Here is a 20,688-nt window from a genome sequence, read left to right on the forward strand (position 1 = left end):
GCACATGCTGGAGCATCCTCAATAGCAAAACAACTTATGCAAGTTTGGGATCATCCAGAGATTGTCTGTATGGCTAAGAGTCCAGTCCTGTCTGATCTGTTTCCAGTATAATCCTGGAAAGGGAACACAAACTCCAACAAGAGGGTTTGCAATACCTACTGCACCTTTTGAGGTCCTGCAAATGGATTACATCCAGCTTGAGCGCTGTAACAACCTGAAGTACATCTTGGTAGTGGTTTGTACCTTTAGTAAATGGGTGGAGGCATACGCTATGGAAGATCATACAGCTCTTACTACAGCAAAGGTGCTCCTAAAGAAGTTCTTTCCCTGATTCTGCATTTCCCGAGCTTAGTGGAGTGACAACGGACCCCATTTTTTGGGCAAGTTGTTGAGTATCTCATGAAAGGGTTGTAAATTAAGCAGAAGTTTCATGTTGCTTTTCACCCACAATCAGCAGGACTAGTGGAACGTTACAATTCTACCCTGAAACTAAAATTGGCTAAAATACAGGCTTCCACATCTTTGAAATGGCCTGGTGCATTGCCCTTAGCATTGCTATCCATTAGATCGATACCACATACACAATCTGGCCACACACCATAGGAGGTGGTTTTCGGAAGGCCAAATAATATTTGGGGGATTCCTAAGCTACACCCTATACATGATGTACCCTATGTATTGATGAATGACTATTTGTCTCAGTTAACTGACAGTTTGTCTTCTATTTATTAACAGGTTCGGGAGACTCTTCCAGACAGGTTGCAAGGTGAGGGCCATTGTTTACGGCCTGGTGACTTTGTGGTCATGAAGTCATTCCAGAGGACCAGCTCCCTAACACCGAGATGGCGAGGCCCTGAGCAGGTGCTGCTGGCTACCAGAACTGCAGTTCAGAGGACGAACCGGAAAAACTGGGTCCATGCGACACACTGCAGAAAAGTGTTGCAAGACCTAGTGAGCCCAGCTGCGTTTGCAGATCACTGCGATATCCTGGTCACCGAGAAAGAACAAGCCACGTCACCTGAAGAATCTGAGAAAGTCTTCCCAGACCACACGATTCCTGGTACATCCCGTTATCAGCTGCGACCCAGGAAGAAAGACACTTTGTTGCTGAAAAAGACTGTTTGAGCTACTGTCATGGGTGGTTAAAGACTGACTACAAAGGGGGGTGGCCTATTAGTGACTACTCTTCTCAACATTAGTGAAGAAACCAACGCCTGCCCAGGACCTTAGGGCACCATCTGTTTTGTTGTTTGTCGACAAAGTAAATATGCCTAAGGAGAAAAAACCAACTGCTGCAAGAGTTTGTAGCAAAAGAACAATAATTGCTACTGGACTTACTTTGACTGCTGTTACTGTTGCTATAATAACATGGATTGTAGAGGAAGTAGCTCCTGTCCGAAATCTATTGACTGCTACTACTCCTGTCCCCATTGAACATCTTTACTTTACTCTTCCTTATCATGAGCAGAAGCACAAAATCTCCTACCTCAATAACACTTTCATTCAGATGTTGCACCATACACACAATTCTACGAACGTTACTAACTGCTGGGTATGTGGAATGATGCCAGCGCATCAGAAACTAGGAGGAACACCTTTTATTCCTCTGCTGTTGGCTCCTGCAGAGCCTGGTTTGCACTATTGTGGGCTTCTCATATCACTAATATTGCTAATTTTGATGTAGGTAGACTTAAAGCTCAGTTGAATAAAATCTGTTACCCTGATGAGGAAGGAGATCCACAAGCTAAAGGAACTGTATGGGAAATGATGGAGTATCGTAGAGGAAATTCCTCCACACACTATGTTTCCCCAACACTTGAACCATCAAGGGAAATAGGCCTCCTGTTATTGCTGTTACTTGAGCTCGAGCGTATCTTTGTGTAAGCAGTATTGGCAATATCCCTGTGGGAAAAAGTGACTGTACTTTAGTGTTAAATATTACTGGAATGAACAATAGAAGTTTTTTGTCCTCACACAATACCTATTTCATTTGCGGAAGTAAAGGTTATTATCATCTACCTAATGGTTGGTTCAGCATCTGCTATGTGTCCTTTTTGCTTCCACCTGTGTTTTTGGCACCCCTGCTTCCTACCATAAAGACTATAAACTATATAATGATATTTCTAAGAGATAATTCAAGAGGACAATAAATAATGATGAGGTGGATCAAACTGATACTGCACTTCAGCAGTATATTGACTTTAATTTAGGACTATTCTTCTTTGTTGGTGTAGCCTTAAACAGCAGAAAGATCCGACGCTTGACACGTGTTATAGAGGCTGTAACCAATCAGACAGCAATGGCGATTGGAAATATCACAGAAGAACTACAAATTGCGAGAATTGTGACGCTCCAAAATAGGATGGTTCTTGATGTTATCCTGACTGACCTTGGTGGTGCATGTCGCATCGTCGGGAGTAGCTGGAGCGTTTATATCCCTGACCAGGCTCCTTCTGTTTTTGACGCAATCTCTAGGATGTACAAAATAGCCACTGAAATCCACCTGTATTCAGGGACTTGGACTTTGACTGGATGGCTATGGAACATGTTTACTGTATGAGGCTGGAAATTATTGTCAACCCTATGTATAATTTTTGCTATTCTTTTTAGTTGTTGCCTATGTATTCAATGCTGCCCAATGATTTGTTCCCTTTGTGTTTCTACTTGCACCTCATGTATATCGACTAAACAGAATGTTAAGAATGTAAATGCCCGATTAGCAAGTGATCAAGAAATTAATGAAACTATGCAGACCGATGTCAGTGACATTTTTCGTGTTCCTTCAATGTCTTCAGCATATGCTAAATGGGTAATCTGTGGAAATCTGGAATAATTTCTGTTAGCATAAGCTGAAACCATATTGGTTGTGGCATCTATTTTGTTGGCTTTGTAATTCTCCCATTCTCTGCTGCTCGTCTTTTTCCCTGCCTGTGCTGTCTATTTTAGTTGACTTCCTGACTCAGCTAAAAGGAATATGCATGCTAAAGAGTTTGTAGCTGCCAGAAGACCTGGTCTCACACTTAACTGTCAATCTCTTAGTGCTGCCATAAGCACTCCTGCTCCCCCTCCCACTTTGCTGACTAAGTGATTTCCCATCTGCCCATGTTTGTCGGTAACTATTCCTGTGTAGGCCTGTAACTTCTATTTGTATCCACATGCTTACCAGTGCCGAAAAAGCTGTATATAAGGCCTGTGTTCTGTGACCTAAATGTACGACCTCAGGCAGCACTTGAGAGTGCTGTGTGGACGTAGTCCCTCTCATGAGTGATTAATAAACTTGTTATTTGAATTCCAGCTTCAGTGCCAATCTCTATTTTGTTGGTCTAAGGACCCGTGGACAGAGAAGGGTGACCCCTGCACCGGTGTGCTCATTAAGAAGCACATTTCCACACTACTCTTGCACTCACTGGAGTGGGAATAGTAATATTTACCCCTACGCTATCCAACACTTTCCCTACTGTTGCATTCACTGGACGGGGAATAGTAAATTTTACACCTACGCTATTCAACACTTACCCTACTGTTGCACTAAAAGTATTATGCATTGTAATGGTATGCGTTGTAATGGTATGTGTTGTAATGGAAAGCGTTGTAATGGTAGTTTAAAAAAAATGTGTTGTAATGGTATGCGTTGAAAAATTATGCGATGTAATGGTAATTGCGTTGTAAAAACTGTGATGTAAAAGCATGCGTTGTAATTGTTTGCGTTGTAACGTAATGTATTCTCCTGGCCTGGAAACAAGCATCCTAGGACCGGTTTCAGGGTTTCACCCCTCATCAGCCAGGATAGCTTGACTCCAGTGGCATGGAGTGCCCGACATCCAATGTCTGGGCATACCCATCCCACTCGGGGTGACAAATGCAAAAAGAACAATTGATGGACAGAATGCAGAACAATGTCATACATTCACCCCAGCCAGAGATCTGGGCCTCAATCCATTGTTTTTTTGCTCACCATGCCATCCAAAGTTTGAGCAGCAGATAGTCTACCCTACTCATAATCAAAGCTTGGACAATATTCCTTCCCATGCTACCGAGGTCCACCAAAATAGTCTGTAAATAGGGCGAAAAAGTCCGAAACATCTCCTACACACAGCATTTACCTGGTCCTCTATTGAAAGAGGGTCATCAATCAGGAAGCCCAGATTCACTGCAATCCTTTTTGACCTGGGTGCACGGCCTACCAACGAGGGCCATCAAGAGTCATTCAAGACAATGCATGCCCCTTCAAAAAGCAAAAGTTCTGTTTTTTCTGCATTACATTTTAGACAATGTGCACATAAACACCTTGCTACTTTCGAGAGGCAACATACTAAGTTCCATTCTATCTCAGTATGCTTATCATCGATTTAAATAATCAGCTGAGTATTATCATCATAAGTAACAATCTCAAATCTGCAAGCCTTGACAATGACTGCCAGAGGTGACACAAAGATATTAAACAAAGTGTGTCTCAAGTAAGATCCCTGAGGAACCCCACAATGAAACATCCGAGAGCTAGATTTAAAAGGGGGCAGATGCACCGAATGAGATCTATTGCTCAGAAACATACTGAACCACTGGTAGTAGAACGTAGGTTAATTTCATGCAGCCTAGTAGCAGAAATGGACATACCACACCACAAAAAGGCCTGTAGAACTTGTCACTCGAGAGGAAATCACCAGAACTCAACCCACTGTGACAGAAGTGGCCTTCAGAAATCCATACTCCAGATACTGGTCCTAAAATTGAAGACAATAATATAGATGAGGCCTTAACAGTTATGTGCTGACTGTACACCACAACATTCCTCTTGTTCTTCCCACCATTTCATTTTATTTTTCACCCACTTTCAAATCACCCAGTATTGCATTATGAGATGCTCAGGGACCAACAATCTACATACAACTCCAACACAAAATCAATGCCAACTATCTCCTGCATAACCCCAAATCTGTATCAAAAAGCACTAATTATGTACTCTGGATCCAACAGGATCGATGCACTCTTCCGTCTCTTACTTCTTCTACGAATGACCACATACAACAGGTAAACTAAGGCAAGTAGTAGAAACAGCAAAAGGGGAAGGAATAATAGAAAAAGTTGAAAGTTTTCTTCCTTCCCGGTTCATCACTTCTGCTTGGCACTGATTTGGTTTCTAAAGGCAATACAAAAAAATCATACTGACAGGCTGTTTCAGTCTTTCATCTAACTGTAACTCTGTGTAACCAACTCTCTGTGTTCTGATATAAAGCGTGCTAGTCTTCAAACTAAAGTATATTGGAAATAAGTGTCTTCTATATATGTTCATTATTAGTAAGATAACTACCTTAAGCTTTGTAATGATATGCTTAGTTCCGACTTTACTCTTTGTGCTATAGGGAAAGCAATTTATAAGTATTAATATTCTGTAAATCCTGTTTTAGCTATTCATAGACCCTTCTCTAAGAACTTTTAATACCTAATGCATAAGCATGTTAGAATTAAAATAACAAGCATGAACATTGCCGGCGCCATCTTGCTTAACGTAGGCCTCTGCGAGCGCGTAAGCGGCAACCATTTTAGACATTGCGGCCATTTCATATACTGCTGGTCACCTGTCTGTCACCTTGACCCCACCATCATCCCCAGCGCTCTGACTAAGCCTGAACACACGTACTAGGGACGTAAAACCTTGTCAGTATGACAAGGCCCGGAGTCACTGCCCACGCTAAACCCACTTGTCCTTTCATCCTCCATGCACAGGCAAGCCCCCTTTTATAACCTCCTTCCCTGCACCTGGCCACTCAGTCCGGTCCCAGGCTCTAACCGACCCCTGTGAACATTGTTTATTGCCTACACATGGCAGGGCTTGTTTCACCAACAAAGGGGCCTGACTTAATCAATAACCCAAACCTTTAGATCTGACCGATCCAACGTACTTTTAGATCCTGTTGGAATGTTTTGATTACTAGCACGCTAGCGCTTGGGTGTGGATCGTTTTTGCACTGTTGAGGACGATTTTTAAAAACTGTGTGTTTTTAACCTGTGGGTTATTTTAAAAACTGTAAAGTGTCATATAAAATTGCTGTTACCTTGCCAGGCATAGCGCTGACTCCCCGGTCCACCTCAGCTATTTGATGCTGATTGAGTGGAGGGAGAAAGAGCGCTCCTACTTCCTGCTTGTCCCTCGGCGGGCGGCCATCTTTAGAGGGTGACGCTCTAGTCTTCCCTCCCTCCCTGACTATTTAGGGCTCTAAACACTCGCGCTCGTGCTGATTGATTACTAGCATGCTAGCGCTTGGGTGTGGATCATTTTTGCACTGTTGAGGACGATTTTTAAAAACTGTGTGTTTTTAACCTGTGGGTTATTTTAAAAACTGTAAAGTGTCATATAAAATTGCTGTTAACTTGCCAGGCATAGCGCTGACTCCCCGGTCCACCGCAGCTATCTGATGCTGATTGAGTGGAGGGAGAAAGAGCGCTCCTACTTCCTGCTTGTCCCTCGGCGGGCGGCCATCTTTAGAGGGTGACGCTCTAGTCTTCCCTCCCTCCCTGACTATTTAGGGCTCTAAACACTCGCGCTCGTGCTGATTGATTACTAGCACGCTAGCGCTTGGGTGTGGATCGTTTTTGCACTGTTGAGGACGATTTTTAAAAACTGTGTGTTTTTAACCTGTGGGTTATTTTAAAAACTGTAAAGTGTCATATAAAATTGCTGTTACCTTGCCAGGCATAGCGCTGACTCCCCGGTCCACCGCAGCTATCTGATGCTGATTGAGTGGAGGGAGAAAGAGCGCTCCTACTTCCTGCTTGTCCCTCGGCGGGCGGCCATCTTTAGAGGGTGACGCTCTAGTCTTCCCTCCCTCCCTGACTATTTAGGGCTCTAAACACTCGCGCTCGTGCTGATTGATTACTAGCACGCTAGCGCTTGGGTGTGGATCGTTTTTGCACTGTTGAGGACGATTTTTAAAAACTGTGTGTTTTTAACCTGTGGGTTATTTTAAAAACTGTAAAGTGTCATATAAAATTGCTGTTACCTTGCCAGGCATAGCGCTGACTCCCCGGTCCACCGCAGCTATCTGATGCTGATTGAGTGGAGGGAGAAAGAGCGCTCCTACTTCCTGCTTGTCCCTCGGCGGGCGGCCATCTTTAGAGGGTGACGCTCTAGTCTTCCCTCACCTCCCAATCTACATATTCCCTGCCCCCTCGCGCAGCGGTAACGCGCAGCGGGAGCGCCTTCATTGCGCCTAAGAGGCGCCAAAGAGAAGCCAGTCTGCGCCAGTCCGCATCCAGTTGCGTTTTGCGTGTTCTGCCCTGGATTTACATCATGGCAGGTACTTACTCCTACAACTCCTCTTTGCTTCTCTCCCTACGCCCCCCCACCAAGTCGCCTTGTAACCACTCATTCCTTCCAACCAACACTAAATATCATTGTAAGGTCTGTAATTGGCGCCCCCTTCCTTTACTCAGCGGTCACTCGTCCTTCGGACACAAATGGAGAATGTTTCTCCTTAATTGTCGGTCTTCACCAAAACACTTCACCGAACTGTACATGTTGATTGAAGAACTTAACCCCGATGCCCTGTTTTTAACAGAAACCTGGCTCCAGCTAGATAAAGACCCTACGGCAGTATGGGTCACTCCCCAAGGGTACACACTTAAACGATCAGACCGCCAGACTGGGAGAGGTGGTGGACTGGCTATTATATATAGGGACAGTTACAAGTGCCGCGTCACTCCAACCACCACACCAGTTTGCGAGAGTCTCCACTTCTCGTTAGAACTTTCTCCCACGACCACCTTCTCGGGCATCCTAGCATACCGCCCACCTGGCCCCCTCAATAACTTCATTACCAAGATAATAGATCTTGTTGCAAGTGTCGTCTTGACCTCTCCCAATCTCACTTTGCTTGGTGACATTAATCTATACTTAGACGACCCCCACAATTCATCGGCTAACAATCTCCGTTCCAACCTGAAAGCCATGGATTTATGCCAGAAGGGCTTTCATGCTACGCACAACAAAGGTCATCTTCTTGACCACATTTACAGCAACATAGATAACCTCTTGGTGGAAACTCCGATTCCTCTACCCTGGACCGACCATTTTTTAATTCCCTTCACTTGGTGTACCAACCCCCCCCCCTTCCTCTCAGAACCTCACCAAGCATCGAGGTAGGAAATGGCCCTCTCTTCCCCTGCCTGACTGGGAAGTGGCCCTTGCCAAAAATCCACCTGAGAAGGCAACCAATCCTAGTAAGGCAACTAATAATTTTAATTATTGGATTTCCAGCACCCTCGACCAGGTCCTTCCCGAACATGCCTGCAACTCCATAAGAAGACCTAAAGTTGCCCCATGGTATACACCTGCCCTTAGACTCAGGAAATTAGCCTGCCGCAAACTTGAGAGAGCCTGGAGGCAGGACTATTCTCAACCCAGAAAAGCTGAGTATAGGGCTGCCATAAAAATCTATAAAATGGAGATAAAGACAGCACAAGTTCTTTTTTATGAAGGGAAAATCAATGCGGCGGCGAATGCCCCCAGGGAAATCTTCAAAATCGCTAAATCCCTTATTTCGCCTCCTGCTGAGCATCCCTCTGCTGAAGGCGCTCAAAACCGTTGTAATGATCTGGCCGTCTTTTTTTCTCAAAAGATTCAGGCCATATACTCCTCATTTAACAACACCACGGATGATCCGAAATCCCTCATCACTACTGACCCCTCTGTTCCTTGTAAGCTGGAGGAAATCCCACTCCTCGACACCCCCGGACTTGACAAACTGATCCCTAAGATCACCTCTGGCTCTCCCAACGACTCAGCACCTCCTCAGACCCTCATCAAGGTCTTGGACGTCGTTCGTCCAGTCATCTTAGACGTTCTTAACGCTTCCATCTCTTCCAAATCTGTTCCACCATCTTGGAAATGTGCGATGGTGAAGGCTTTGTTAAAAAAAAACAACCTCGACCAGAGCAACTGGGCAAACTATCGCCCTATCTCTCTTCTTCCGTGGCTGAGCAAATTGCTTGAGAGGCACGTGAATAACATCCTAATGGACTATTTAGAGTCCAATAGCCTATTGCGTGCCTCTCAGACAGGTTTCCGTCCTCAGCACGGAACCGAAACCGCCCTCCTTGCGGTAACGGAAGAAGCGAGAGCCGTGCTGGATCAGGGAGGAAAAGTCGCCATCATTCTATTAGACCTCAGCGCCGCGTTCGACACGGTTAACCATGCCACGCTATTACATCGACATGGGCGTGTCGGGCGCGGCCCTAGAATGGCTGACATCCTTCCTGGATGAGCGTTTTTTTCAAGTCTTTGAGGGTGAAGCGGTGTCTCCCAAACACCCACTTAGGTGCGGGGTCCCCCAGGGCTCCTCCCTAAGTCCTACCCTTTTTAATGCCTACATGGAACCTCTAGACAGGATAGTCCATCCCTTTGGTGTGCGTATTGTCACCTACGCGGACGATACCCAATTGTTGGTCTCTTTAGACCACTCTGAGGGATCGTCCCCCACATTAGGCCCCTGTCTATCAATCAATCAATCAATCAATCAATCAATCAATCAATCAATCAATCAAAGACATTTATAGAGCGCACTACTTACCCGGAGGGTCTCAAGGCGCTTGGGGGGGGTGCTGCTACTGCTCGAACAGCCAGGTCTTGAGCTTCTTCCTGAAGGAGAGGTGGTCTTGGGTCAGGCGCAGGTCGGACGGGAGGGAGTTCCAGGTCTTGGTGGCCAGGTAGGAGAAGGACCTTCCTCCTGTTGTCGTTCTTCGGATGCGGGGGACGGCGGCGAGGGCGTGACTGGCTGATCGTAGATGGCGTTTGGGAGCGTAGAAGTTGATGCGGTTGTTGAGGTAGCTCGGGCCTTGATCGTGTAGGGCTTTGTGTGCGTGGGTGAGGAGACGGAAGGTGATTCTTTTGTTGACGGGGAGCCAATGCAAGTCTCTCAGATGTCCGGAGATGTGGCTGTGTCGTGGGATGTCGAGGATGAGTCTGGCTGAGGTGTTCAGGATCCGCTGGAGTCTCTTCTGGAGCTTGGCGGTGGTTCCGGCGTAGAGGGCGTTGCCGTAGTCCAGTCGGCTGGTGACGAGGGCCTGGGTGACCGTCTTCCTGGTCTCGGTGGGGATCCACCGAAAGATCTTCCGTAGCATGCGCAGGATGTTGAAGCATGACGAGGAGACGGCGTTGACTTGTCTGGTCATGGAGAGGGAGGAGTCCAGGATGAAGCCCAGGTTGCGTGCGTGGTCTGTCGGTTTGGGTGCGGTGCCCAGGGCGGGGGGCCACCAGGAGTCGTCCCAGGCGGAGGGCGAGGCGCCCAGGATGAGGACTTCCGTCTTGTCTGAGTTCAGTTTCAGGCGGCTGGTCGTCATCCACTCGGCTACGTCTTTCATCCCTTCGTGAAGGTTGGCTCTGGCGGCGGCGGGGTCGTTGGTCAGGGAAAGGATCAGCTGGGTGTCGTCAGCGTAGGAGATGATGTTGAGGTTGTGTTGGCGTGCGATGGCCGCGAGGGGGCTCATGTAGACGTTGAAGAGGGTGGGGCTCAGCGAGGATCCTTGAGGGACGCCGCAGATGACTTCGGTGGGCTCTGACTTGTACGGTGGTAGACGGACTCTCTGTGTTCTTCCGTCGAGGAAGGAGATGATCCATTCCAGTGCCTTCTCCTGGATTCCGACGTTGCTGAGGCGCTGCACTAGGGTGCGGTGGCAGACAGTGTCGAATGCCGCGGAGAGGTCTAGAAGGATGAGGGCCGCTGTTTCTCCGTTGTCCATCAGGGCTCGGATGTCATCGGTGGCAGCGATGAGGGCGGTCTTGGTGCTGTGGTTGGCTCGGAAGCCAGACTGTGAAGGGTCGAGGGATCCATTCGTCTCGAGGAAGGCAGCCAGCTGTTTGTTGACGGTCTTCTCGATGACTTTGGCTGGAAACGGGAGGATCGAGATGGGGCGGTAATTCTTGAGTTCGGTGGGGTCCGCTGTTGGTTTCTTTAGTAGGGCGCTGAGTTCGGCGTGCTTCCAGCTCTCCGGGAAGGTGGCGGTGTCGAAGGAGGTGTTGATGATGTCCCGCAGGTGGGGTGCGATGACAGCGTCGGCCTTGTTGAAGACGTGGTGAGGGCAGGGGTCGGTCGGAAATCCGGAGTGGATGGAGTTCATCAAGCGGACGGTGTCTTCGGTGCTGATCGGAGTCCAGGCGTGGAGGGTGGTGGTGGGGGCGGTGGTTCGGTCGTGGCGTGCGTCGGTTGAGGGCTGAAGCTGTTGTGTATGTCTAGAGGCTGTTGCCAGATGGATGCAATCTTCCTGCTTAAAGCTTAATGGGGAGAAGACAGACATCATCCTACTGGGCAACCCTTCTCCCTCTGCCCTTGCATCCATCTGGCCACCATGTTTAGGCCCGTCCCCGTCCCTAAGTCCCAGATAAAGAGCCTTGGGATCTGGCTCGATAAAGCACTTGACTTTTCGGTCCAGGCTACCAAGACGGCCGCCACCTGTTTTGGGCTAATGAGGATGCTGCGGAAGGTGCTCCCTCTGCTCCCATTCCAGGCGAGGAGGGTCATGGTCCAGGCACTGATACTCTCCCGCCTGGACTATGGGAATGCTCTTTATATGGGAGTCCCGACCTCCGTCACTCAGAAGCTCCAAGTCACACAAAACAGTGCGGCTCGCCTACTTTACAACATCCCCCGCTGGCAGTCAGCTAAGAACGCCCTAAAGGAACTCCATTGGCTCCCTGTGGCGGCAAGAGTGCAATTTAAGGCTATGTGTATTTTACACAAATCGTTCCATCGAACGGGCCCTGTAATTCTACACCCTATGGTCACGCCATATGTCCCATCCCGTTCCCTTCGCTCTTGCACCCTTCAGCTGGCAACGTCCGTCAAAGTCAAGAAAGCCCGCTGGGGAGGCCGCTCTTTCTCTCATACGGCGGCGAGACTTTGGAACTCCCTCCCGCTTTCTCTTCGGGAACACAACAACCATATGTCTTTTAGGAAGGCCCTGAAAACGCACCTGTTTGCTAACACCTGCTGAACTACCCTGAGCCCGCACTAAGTAATCATTCACAAGCGCTGCGAGGCCTCCGGGTAGCTACGCGCTATACAAGTGCAATTTTCATTTCATTTCAATGTCCAGCTGCGAGACAGAGATCATCTGTTACATCTGGGTGGGGGACGATTGCAGCAAGGTCTGTGTGGGAACTAGCTTGAGGCGGGGATTCGAAGGATGTTAGAATATGCAATTAACTGATGTCAGGAATGTTTTACCATGTAATAAATAGACAGAAAATAGTATAAAAGGCCATGCCACAGAGATGCAGTTAGAGCACCTCCTGACGATAGCCCCGGTGTCTGATGTGATGTGTTCTCCTCCGGAGAAATAAACTTGTTCTTCATCTTCCAATTTCCAGCACCTGCCTCGTTATTTTGATCGCTTTTCTTATGTGAATTAGAGGTGGTTTGCACCAAGCGGCATCGAAAGTCTTGGGAGTCAAAGCTGCTTTTTCACAATTGGCGCACCAACGTCGGACCCATCAGCGACACGTGGGTCCAGTGAGAGAGGTCCTAACGACAGAGTGAACATCTAAACGATCGGTAAAGTGCACCTGCCTGAAAGAGATCCTCGTCAGGCAGCCGATCAACTGAACTTCACAAGTTCCTAACAGACCTCTCTCGAGTGACCTGCGGTCCTGACTGGGAACTTACAGGAACGCCGCATTGTTTGGCGTGAGAGGACAAAACGGGCGCTGGAAGGGGACGACGAAGAAACTGTCCACAACAGTCCGGGTAAGGTCGTGAAAAATCGATTCTTGCTTGTTATTTGATTGTTTGGCTGGTCGAATAAGTTTGACCGAATACTAGTATTCCCCTTTCTTTGAGACATTCCCTGCATGCAAACAAACAGAGATTAGGAATACTCTCTTTCTTTGCAGACAGCGAAGGACACGTAATGCGGGCTTTTTGCCTAAATTGATTTGAGATTTTTGTTGTTGACCTTTGTTACGTCATGCCTGTCTTCTCAAAAATTGGTTGATTGTTTGGCCAGTTTATTAGAGGTCAGTCATCCGGCACCGCCGGAAGGCACCCCTAATAAGGACATGTATGTGAAATATGGACTAGCCACTGTAACATATAGCGAACTATGGCATAAAAGAACTAGAAAAGACCGGGAAAATCCGTGGCCACTAAAGGGATCTTTTTGACCCCAATAAAATAGAAACTCTAGGAATAGCTCTTCGCAGAAAGAGAACTACACCAGCCATGTTCGCCAGCTATGGTTTATGGCAGAAAGAAGCCACTCAATGAAAGAAAAGAAAGCTAGACTAGATAAAGAGATACTTAAAGCAGCTCACCAAGTTTGTAAAAAGTTAGAAAAAGACATAAAAGAAAGAAGAAACTCGATTTTCAATGGCCAATAGAATAAGTAAAACAATCCAAAAATGTAATTGATTAGGAAGATACAGTACGTGGAAACAACGTAAAAAGAATAATTAAGATATGTTTCATTCCACAACATAGGCACTTTCCAAGACCCTGGCGTTTTAGATATGAGCAATGAAAAGTATAGTAAACTCAGCCTCTTTTACTTCGCGGCCCCCTTTGACAGAGCAAAAGCACACATTGTTGTTGAAACATTTTTGTACTACTATTATATGGTCCCCAAGGAAAGTACTGTCTCAGATATTAGGTAACTGTGCATTCTGGTTCTTGAGGTCCTAGACATCCAAATTTATTTTTGCACACCAAGTGTTTCACCTACCTTCCCACCCACGTTCCCAGTGCTTAATTTGTCAGTTTCCATTGACATACATTAATACTGATTTGCAAAAGGTATAGGCTCCCTTGCTGTGTGCACCCGCCTGAGGTTAAAGGGTTTAAAACTGTTACCTTAGGAAGTAAATGCATAGGCATTGTAAAAAGCACCAGCACAAATTAAGACTGCACGTTCCACACTAAATAATATTTGCCGGCTGTCAGAAGAGTTTTAAAAATGTTCCTGAGCCTTACCAGGGGTATGCCATCCAGTCAAACATTAGACAGAAGTAAGAAGTAAATCTATTAAATAATTAGAGAGATGGGCTTCACCAAAATTGCTTGCTTTGCCAAAACAAGGGCTTGAAGAATCATCCCCAGAAAAGCTCACTTTAAGTGCCAACATGTGATGTCCATGCACAAGTTACATGACCTGAATGAACATTTAAGGAAAGTCTTGCTCTGCTTTAACAAACCACAATCTCCTTGAAAGAAAAGGTTATCTGTTTAGATCGTGACATGGAAAAGTTTTTCTAGCAATCGCATTTTAGGAGTTAGGCGCTGGTTTTGTAAGTCAGCTGGCCCTGGCAGTTACAAATCAATAGTTTCCTAGCATGACTGTGCCCTCGCGTTTTCTGAACTAAAACTGCACTGTTTTTCCCCCGTCCGCCCGAAAAAAGACCTCCATGCAAAACTTTAAAGGAATTTCTGTTAGCGATCTTGCCACTGTAACAAAGATGCACACCCTTAAAAACTAGGATACAACCAATGGAACTTGCCACCTCCTATAGTTTCCCTATTTTTGCAGATGGGGACAACCCCAAACCGACGTAGATCGTTTTTAATGAAAGCATTAATAGGTCGCCCCTCCCCTACTCTAAACTGAATGCATCTGACATCTGACCTCTTCCTACAACGCGGTCTGTAATGCTGCATTTTGAACAATCCATGTAGTGAACGTTCCGCCATTTGCCGCACTGAATATTTCTGGGCTTCAATACCCAGGTGCCAAAGACTGCATCTCAGAAAATGGGTCTGATTCATGGTGGAGTAAAACTCATCGTCATCACGCATATTGATGTGTTTTAGATGCTGGCCCCTCGCACCCCTTTGTCTTTAGGTTATAGCGGTGTTTTCAACTGAAGGTTGGAAAGGCTTAGTACACTGTCCTTTAGGCGAAAATAGGATAGTGTTATGATATTGCGCTTTGTGTGTAGGGACTATCTCTGAGTACGTGAAATGTTTGTGTAGTATGCACATGTGTGTGACATGTACGTATGGGCCCATGTGAGAATGCTTTTGTGTGACTGGGTTGCTGACAAAGTGACGTGCATTAGCGACAATGATGATTTTCGATTTATGAACTGACCAAATGAAGAAGTGAAGGGCCCCTGAGCTCGGGTTCGTACTATCTCCCACCAACTAGAAGCTAGCGACATTGTCATGTTTGAGATTTACTTCTTCTTCTTCAATCCACATAGAAACATAAGAGCTGTGCCATTGTACATCTGATTGGCATCCCTACTTTACGACTATACATCAACTCGAACTATTGCTGGTAGATATTGGGGGACCCCACCGTAAGTATTAGTACGACTGTACTTGTGTCTAGCCATCAGGAAAAGAAAGTAAGTATTCTCAGGTCATCTGCTTAGATCTTCTACTGTCAAAAAGGGGAAGGAAGGAGCCTGTCCTCTGGGTAAATTGAGAGGAACTAGGAGATGCGCAATGTGCATGAAAAAGTCCCTTTTTGTGTAACTAAGGTTGCGTTTTTCGTGCTTGGTGCATGTATTGTCATGTCCTATTGTATATTGTGTGTATACAAAGACTGTGCGTTTTGTGTTTTTCTTTGGTTTATGTGCTTAAATGTACGAATTGTCCTGTACTGTTCTAGGTGGTAAGTGTACTGGATAAACTTGTTGTAGTGCACTCACTCTCTCACTCTCTCTCTCTCTCTCTCTCTTTTTGAGCCTACCTACGCTGTCCAGGAATGACCATGCTGGGATCAATTCCATGTGACAACTGGGTGGACTCACTCTTAGCCGTTCACTTCACAGAATGCTGTGAATTTGCTTTTGAATAAATGACGACATTGTACCTCACAAGTACACGTCTAATTGGCTTCAACACAACAGTGTTTGAATAAATTGACAGAAACGAAATACTATATTTTGCCATGTTCCTACCCCTCCTTTCTGTAAAATTATGGAATTTAATTGGCTAAAAATGAAAGGATGGGTAAGACGACTGATGCCCCCTAATCTGACCCTTAAAAGGGAGCTATATGTCAGTGGTGTTTTGTTTTAGATACCTTAGTAGCACCACCATCATCGCTCATGTTACTGCACACACTGCACATAAGTAAAGTGACCAAACTTCCCCGTTTTACCAGGATGGTCACAGTTTTGTACCAGCTGTCCCAGAAACATTTCAAGAAATGTAGCTCATGTCCCGTTTTTTAAAAATAATCGACAAAAATAGGTGGGAGGTGTTTTCCTCGTTCTACGAAACAGGGATAGTTAGCCGTTGTTTCCAGGAAACAATTTGATTAGCAGACAAGCCGCCACGTTTAAAAATCGCAACTTATGTATGTTCTTACTGACTGTTCTGTAACTCTCTGCTAAGGAGCGCGCTCATCGCCCGAAGTAACATAGTAGTCCTTCTCCCAATTTTGTGAAATGTCCTTGATTGTTTTGGTTTTTAGAATTCTGGTCACCCTACATATGTGTTGTAACGACATTGCAAGTCCTTCATTGACTAGTGAAGTATCTAGGTTGCAAAGGATGGCGCAGAAATGAGAAAAATGTTTATAAAAATGATTTGAACTAAAGTAAAAGGAATGTTGTAGTAAGCCCTGCTGAATGGGTACTGAGGTCAAGCTGTTTAGTTAAAAGTAAGAAACATTGACAGGACGGGACAACGCTCAGCTCGTGTACTATTATGGTGCACAATACTAGGAAGGGTACCTGTAGATCCATGATAATAATGCATCACACCTTCTATTGTGGTTAACAAATCTTGAAGAAAACATAGCCCTGCAGGAATTTGTTTTGTAACGACGTTTTTTCCCTGGAAAAGTTAGTTTGAATTTGACAGACCATATGGTTAATAGTTTTAGATTTCCTGCCACAACCATATTTGTGAAAGAGAAAAGTACACGAAGGATAATATGTATGATTGGAATTCCCATGGGTGTTCGTAGACCTGCACAACAGTGAAAAGTAGGAATGAATAAGTGAACCCAGACAAAAAGACACAGAGTATCCACATTGTCTTCCTATTTAGTAGATAATACGTATTTTCTTAGCTGCTTGGGGTTGGAAGAGAAAACTAAAATTGTGTAACATCTTCCCTTACCAGTTCTCTAAAAAATCGTTTTATACTCACTGCTAGATTCAAGAATTCCCTCCAGTCATTGGAAGAGAGAGGTCGGACGCGATGCACAGCCTGACTGCAAGGAGTGAAACACATATAACTACGACCAAGGCGGAGCCGCAGAACCAAGATTCTGGACGAGGCTCTAACACCTACAAGAAAGAAAGAAAGAAAGAAAGAAAGAAAGAAAGAAAGAAAGAAGGGCTATTCAGGAGCCCCCAGCTTGTTGGTCTACTTGTGCCTGAAGTCTCAATCCACTGGGCCCAATTGGTGGGCTCATTTGTGCGGAGTCTCTGTCCCCCTTGGTCCATCTCCAGTTTGACCCCCACTCCACCCTCTCTTCCTTTGGCTCCCCCAAACCCCCCTTTTTCACATGGGTTTTCATCAACCTGATGAAGGAACAATGGACAAAGATAGGATAGGGTTAGTAGGGATGGACTTCATGGATAAAGAATAGGGTGCGGGTACCCTGTATAAGGTCACAATAATTGCAGCAATGCTTACTACATCCCAATCGCACAGCTGTAACACAATACGATGCAAACTTTTCTTGTTCAAGTCTTTATTCTGTGCTATTCACATTTCATCCAGCTTGACTTTAATCACGATAAAAACCATCAAAACGTCCATTTGCTTCACATGAAATAGTTGTGCCAATCCAGGCCTCTTATTATATCACGTCAGGACATTTACTTCATGAATTACAGCTCAAATCATTCTCCCAATGCATTTCGGGTCTTTTAGTTGCCCTTCGTCAGGGGGAGCTGTGTAGGTTTAAAAATAAGAAAAACCCATATTAATCTTCCCCATACATAACGCCAATGATTTCACTAGTATATATTTTTCAGATGTTCTTTTAAAGTCCAATCCTGTTAAATAAACAATAACCAGAACCTCACTTGTATTTCGTTTTTATCGAACCTTTACTGAACGCAGTGACGTCCCCCACTCCATCCTCGAAGATTAACCTGCCACTCCACCCGCGTTACTCAGTAAAAACTGATGTTTTACATGCTTATTTGCTTAAATTTAAACGTTGAATGCCACTCTGTTCCCCGTCGGTAAACATTGTAACCTCCCACAGTTCCACAATCTCAATTTTACCTGCTTATAATGCTGTGCCTAGCCGTTCTGTTATGTCAGCAGAATGCTGAGCAACTCTCATGTTGCTGTGCGTGCCTTATAAACTGTCCCTTACGCCCCAGTTACTCCAAATTAGTTGAATCGGCTCAACCTGGTCTAATTAGGAACTGCCAACCCGGTTACCATAATGTTCGAATCCCTTAACCCTCCTTTACATCCCTATTAACTACCTGTCCCATAAACCATTGCGACGGAGCAAACTCATGTCTTGAAAGTATACTTAAACGATGTTTAACAAAATAATGTCCTACACCCCAATTAACATCTTTTCTTCGTAAAAATCATACACGAAAATGCCAATCATGTATTAAAAATCTGTTCTTAACATGTATTCTTTTAGGCTCGAAAAAAAACCCCAAGCCATGTCCATAATGTCTTTGCATTGCAATATGAAACTTGATGCAGGAAAGATAACTCATGAGTCCCTTGTATTCCACCACGAATAAACTCGGTTGTATCGTGAAGAAGTTGATGCCTTATTGCTCGTTCGCCATTTTTACCAATTTCAATATTGGGTGCAACACTGCTTGTGGGGCAAGAGATTCGTTGTTCATGTACAAAGAAGAAGCAGTTGCACACCTACTTGTCACTTTTTTTGCCTTTGTATTCCAGATACACTCCTTTTGCGTGCAGACTGGGTCCGTGTCTCGCCTCAAACACGGATATAAATGGACACAATAATTGTAGCAATGCTTACTACATCCCAATCGCACAGCTGTAACACAATACGATGCAAACTTTTCTTGTTCATGTCTTTATTCTGTGCTTTTCACATTTCATCCAGCTTGACTTTAATCACGATAAAAACCATCAAAACGTCCATTTGCTTCACATGAAATAGTTGTGCCAATCCAGGCCTCTTATTATATCACGTCAGGACATTTACTTCATGAATTACAGCTCAAATCATTCTCCCAATGCATTTCGGGTCTTTTAGTTGCCCTTCGTCAGGGGAAGCTGTGTAGATTTAAAAATAAGAAAAACCCATATTAATCTTCCCCATACATAACGCCAATGATTTCACTAGTATATATTTTTCAGATGTTCTTTTAAAGTCCAATCCTGTTAAATAAACAATAACCAGAACCTCACTTGTATTTCTTTTTTATCGAACCTTTACTGAACGCAGTGACGTCCCCCACTCCATCCTCGAAGATTAACCTGCCACTCCACCCGCGTTACTCAGTAAAAACTGATGTTTTACATGCTTATTTGCTTAAATTTAAACGTTGAATGCCACTCTGTTCCCCGTCGCTAAACATTGTATCCTCCCACAGTTCCGCAATCTCAATGTTACCTGCTTATAATGCTGTGCCTAGCCGTTCTGTTATGTCAGCAGAATGCTGAGCAACTCTCATGTTGCTGTGCGCACCTTTTAAACTGTCCCTTACGCGCCAGTTACTCCAAATTAGTTGAATCGGCTCAACCTGGTCTAATTAGGAACTGCCAACCTGGTTACCATAATGTTCGAATCCCTGTCCCTCCTTTACATCCCTATTAACTACCGGTCCCATAAACCATTGCGACGGAGCAAACTCATGTCTTGAAAGTAGACTTAAACGATGTTTAACAAAATAATGTCCACACCCCAATTAACATCTTTTCTTCCCAAAAATCATACACAAAAACGCCAATCATGTATTAAAAATCTGTTCTTAACATGTATTCATTTAGGCTCGAAAAAAAAACCCAAGCCATGTCCATAATGCGTTTGCCTGTATAAGGTACCAGCGATAGATTAGTTAGTAAACAGGGAAAGGGATTGTGACCACAGAGAAAGAACGACCCCACCCTGTAACGTGGAATCTGGACCCGAGCTGGACGCATAGCTCCATCGCTGGTGCTCAATAGCGCCAACGCCAAGATGAACAATGGGAGCCTACCAGTGATGGCTCACTGTAAAAAGACACTGGAAAGAAGAGCTCATAGATTATATTAGGTTAAAACTTCTCTCCCAATCACCTTGTATTAGTTGTGCCCCAAATGGACAAGAAAAAGTTTTTTGTGTGAAATTCTACATCACTCGCATTCGCAGTGTCATTGGATTGATGATAGCATGGGAATGTCATACCATATGGAAGAGAAAGTAAAATATGTATTACAAGGATTGTACAACGCCAATTGCCATCATGAATATGCTTATTAGTTTTGCCCCCCCACAGTCCAGTTTTCAAAAGTACACTCAACGATCTCTATCCTTCAAAAGAACTAGTACGATAAACTGTTTTTTTGTGTTACAAAAAATGTACTGCCTCATCTAGGAATTTTGCTCATCACCAAGTTTAAACTGCGGTACAGCGAATACCTTTTTGCATACACCCTCTCCCAGTTTGTTGCCCTCACTTCATAAGTTATTGACAATACTGTTTGTGCTGATAATGATCTTCTTCTCCTATTGTCTGTGTATCTGCCTGTACAACATGTATGCCACCACAAACTACAATAATCAGTCCAACTGCATGTTTAG

The 20,688-nt window shown here is 45.0% G+C and overlaps 1 pseudogene; it reads left to right on the plus strand.

Moving 5' to 3' along the window:
- The first annotated feature begins 1,267 nt into the window (after positions 1–1,267).
- On the plus strand, positions 1,268–2,833 carry LOC147734635 (uncharacterized; annotated as a pseudogene).
- The last annotated feature ends 17,855 nt before the right edge of the window (positions 2,834–20,688 follow it).

Source organism: Lissotriton vulgaris, chromosome 1_2, assembly GCF_964263255.1.
Source record: "Lissotriton vulgaris chromosome 1_2, aLisVul1.2, whole genome shotgun sequence".
Classification (NCBI taxonomy): Eukaryota; Metazoa; Chordata; class Amphibia; order Caudata; family Salamandridae; genus Lissotriton; species Lissotriton vulgaris.